The sequence below is a fragment of the Mandrillus leucophaeus genome, unplaced genomic scaffold (assembly GCF_000951045.1).
Source record: "Mandrillus leucophaeus isolate KB7577 unplaced genomic scaffold, Mleu.le_1.0 Scaffold74, whole genome shotgun sequence".
Taxonomy (NCBI): Eukaryota; Metazoa; Chordata; class Mammalia; order Primates; family Cercopithecidae; genus Mandrillus; species Mandrillus leucophaeus.
The window spans coordinates 1458333-1462667 of NW_012108030.1; positions in this window are offsets into that span (position 1 = coordinate 1458333).

A 4335-nucleotide genomic window follows, 5' to 3' on the forward strand; every position below is an offset into this window, starting at 1 on the left:
AGGAGTGGAGGAGAAGGGCTAGGGGGCCGGACAGGAAGCTGTGGAGGAGCAGGAGACCTCAGCCCTGCATGGAAGAGGAACCTCAGACCCACACGTGCTCAGAGCTTGTCCGTTCCACACAGATTGACTCTCATGGGCCAGAAATGCCAGAGACCCGCCCAGAGAGGGGAGGAGATGGAGCAGAATCTGAGTCTTGCCTTCCAGGAGCACCGGAGCCTGGACCAGTACCTCCGGGGCCATCTGAGACATGCGAACCCCATGTCTAAAATCCTTCCACTCTGAGGTACTTTTCTGTGCACAACTGTTTACATGGGGGCTGGTCACTGCTGGCCTGGCCCGAGTCACAGGCTCCTCTAGATCCATGGGGTGATTTGTCCAGCAGGATATAGGATTCTATAGGGTCTGTGGGAGTGTCTGGGGCAGAGAAACAAAGAAGAGTCCTAGGTAAAGTGAAGGTGGCAGCCATTCATTTCTTCATTCATTCACTAAAGGCATAGTGAGTGACAGAGCAGGACCACTGTCATCTCGGACAAATACCGCCACTTTAAGTTCCAACTCCCTTTCTAGCCTCATGCATTTCAAGGAAATCACTTCTCTGCTAACTACAAGCAGCCAGAAAGAGTAGACCGGTGAAACACGGATAAGACAGCTCAGGCACAGAGGGAGGTAGGGGGAAAGTCTCTTGAGTTATTGCCAAACTTCACCCTCATCCAATGGGCCCTAGTAAAACAGTGGGCCTTAATAAGCACATTCCTTTGCCTTCAGGTGCACTAAGTTGGAAAGCTAAATGCAGACTCGGTGGGTATGCCTGCAGCTGCAAAAAGTTGTATGGGAACAGACACACAACTCCGTCTCCCAGATAAGCACAACAAAGAGACACAGAAGCAGTCCAAGCCACTGATAAACCCTCCCACCCTAAATCTTTAAAAACTCTTAGTCTGTAAGAGAGTGTGCCTCTACCTAACTCAGCCAGAAACTCCTCTCAGGTTTGTTTTCTCTAAAACCTGTCTTGACTGGCGAGCCACCATACATGTTTCTTTCTTCTTTCTTTAATTCTTACAGTGAGCCTTTGTGTATAGGTGGGGCTTGAGAAGAGATGCCACTGACCTGATTCCTGCCCTTGAGATGTTCCCCATCCATAGCCTCATGTCCTCACCACACACACACATATACTGTCTGGCTTTAGAGCTGTGAAAAATTGGGAATTTGCCATGTGTCATGGGAGGATATTGGAAAATTTGAAAGAAATTTGACTATAGAATTTTCCCCTGGCAGCTAGTACACTGCTTTGCACAGTGTCGATGACATCTCCAAAATAAGAACTATGCAGCATCTTCCTGTAAAACAAAAGGGAGAACACATGTTCGTTCTATGAACCAGTGCAGAAAAAAACTTTTTTCTGTTCATGCTGCTATTTGGTTCAGTATGGGCAGAAGCAAGTTTTTTTAGAGGCTCATGATATGGATCAACATTTTCATGTAAAAATCTGCTTCTCACAGTTAAATATGGCCCAAAGACATAATATTTCCAGACAACATGAGTGGAATGTACAGAGAAAATTAAACTTTAGGTCCAGCTACGTGGTTGTCCATATCACTCTGTGTAGTATGCATCCAGCAACCGTTGATCCCTGGGACATATTAGTACTTGCCACCTTACCTTTGTCAAATCTCTACACACAATAGTATCTAGATAACTCTTAATTCGTCCTTACTAATAGAGAGGTAGCATCCTCGTTTGATATACAACAAATTAAGTCTCCAGTAAATAATATCTGTTGTAAGTTATTTAGCATGTGGCACATAATGGAAAATTCAGTACATTTAGTGCTTTTTTTTTTTTTTTTTTAAAGACAGGGTCTTGCTCTGTTGCCCAGGCTGGAGTGCACTGGCATGATCACAGCTCACTGCAGCCTTGACCTCCCAGGCTCAAGTGACTCTCCCAGCTCATCCTCCCTAGTAGCTGGGACCACAGGCTCATACTACCAGGCTGGAGTAATTTTTTGTTTTTATTTTTAGGAGAGATGGGGTCTTGCTATGTTCCCCAGGCTGGTCTTGAACTGCTGGGTTCAAACAATCCTCCCACCTTGGCCTCCAAAGTGCTTTGACTATGGGCGTGAGGCACTGTGCCCAGTCACATTTAGTTTTAACAATAAAGTCATACTATGTTCATGGACCAGAAGATCAAATATGAATATGTGAGTCTTACTGTGTTTCTTTAATGAATTTAATGAAGGCCCGAGAACCAAGAGCAGATGCATTTCCCAGCTCCAGAAGAAGGAGCAAGCTCATGCTTCCCTCTAGCTCTTTCCTTCTACGATTCTGTCATCTGATCCTTGGCCCCAGCAGAGTCCCCCCTCCATGGCTGGAGCCTGAAAGAGAGAGAGAGAGAGGATGGGGAGGAGGTACCTCTCCTGGGCCCTGTCTCCAACATCCTCCATCCCCACATAACAGCACATCTAAGAATAAAGCACATGCTCAGGGCAGGTCTACACGAATGAATGCCTTAATAAATGGTGGGGGCTGTTTCCCTACCTTCTTCCTAATTCACACTGCAAAGCTGCCCCTGATGAGGCGTCCCTTGTCCGTCTTTTTCTTAACGGATGCGTCTGCTTCCTGCGGCAACCCCTGCCAAGGCTCCCACGTATGTCTGTTTCTCTCACTTTTCAGGAGCTCTGAGCGGCCTGTACGTGTGCATCCGTGCTGCCTCATACCAGGCAGAGCCGCAGTCTATTCTCTTCTGCAGATGGAAGAGCAACGTGTGTTTGATTTGAATGCAGGAAGTACGTTTGCTCCCATGTGCTGAAAGATTTTGTTGTAAAACTTCCCTGTGGTGTGGCGCCAAGGGAAGCCCTCTTCTCTCTCTGCAGCAGTTCGTGGGATGACTTTTTTTTTTTTAACCAACCTCCCATCCAATACGGAGCAAGCCACGGGAGAACCTCCTGTGATCCTCAACACACGAGAAGTGAATGAGCGAGTATGTCCTCCACCGTTGGGACCAACTTTTACGGGGATTTGTAGAGGCTGTAATTCACAGTGTGGCCACCAGAGGGCAGTCATAACCCTTCACTTTCCGGTCCTTTCACACCAAAGACACATCAGGTCAAACGTCATGTGAGACTTGTGCAAACAGCTGGAAATAGTTTTTTTTTAATTGGAAAACGCTGTTAGTGCGCCTTTAGTATTAATTAATTGATTAATTATTAATTTATTATTAAATGTTCTAAATCCTTTACCTACAATAGATCTTTTGAACCTTACGAGAATATGAGAGACAAAAAACACATCACCCCAAAATATGGCTGTAGGAGACCAAAATACGCCACCCCAAGATGTGCCTTTTTGGCATAAAGATTATTTCAAGAGCCTGCAGACACAGGAGACGCTCTGAGAACCAGGGAAGAAGTTCCCTTTTTTAAAGGGAAAACCACATCTACAAAGGAATCTCCAACAGCCAAGGGGTCTCCCTCTGTACCGGGCAGAGAAGACGACTCACTCACGAAACTCTTATCAAGGGAAGAGGCACCCATGTGATCTGCAAAACAAGCCTCGCTGTTGTTTCCTGGTGTGTTTCCCTGTTGCCTTCCGATAACTGGCCTGCCCACACCCTTCTTTCTTTGTTTCCGTGGAAGATGCTGTTTCAGCCTGAAGTCAAAGCCACCTCTTTGAAATTTACTCTTTTTCCCTGGGTGTCTCCCATGTGCACATGAGGTATACAGGTTGCTAACCTCTGTTTTTCTTTTAATAAACTTTTGTTACTTGGGTTCTTCCCAACGGAGGACTTTGAAGTTCTGTCACTCATAGTTTCGAAAGATTTTCTTCTTATTTCGAAGGGAAACTTAAACTCCCCACCATCCTAAAAAGAAGTACATGATCTTTTGCTTCCCCCCGCAAATGGCCTGGTTAGCGGGGGAACATATCCAAGTCCTGTGGCAGATGGTATTGGGAAGCTGCTGATCGCCAGTTTCAGGTGTTTTCTATCTATTGGGAGATGGCCGTTCTCTGGCACCAGCTGCGACCAATGATTATTTTAGAGAAACAGTGTAACAACCACCTGACTGTCAGCAGATGGCCACCTGACATTGCGGGTAGTGGAGGAGGCAGCCCTCTCCTGCCCTGCTTGTGCTGACTAGCTACCTCCTGTAAGAGCCTTAGTAAATGTAATCCACATTACATACAACCGACCCATGTAAAGTGTACAATTCACGGGTTTTTTAGTATCATCACAGGATGGTGCCTCATACCAGGCAGAGTCGCAGGCCATTCTCTTCTGCAGAAGGAAGAACGACGTGCGTTTGATTTGAATGCAGGAAGTACTTTTGCCCGACATCACTAC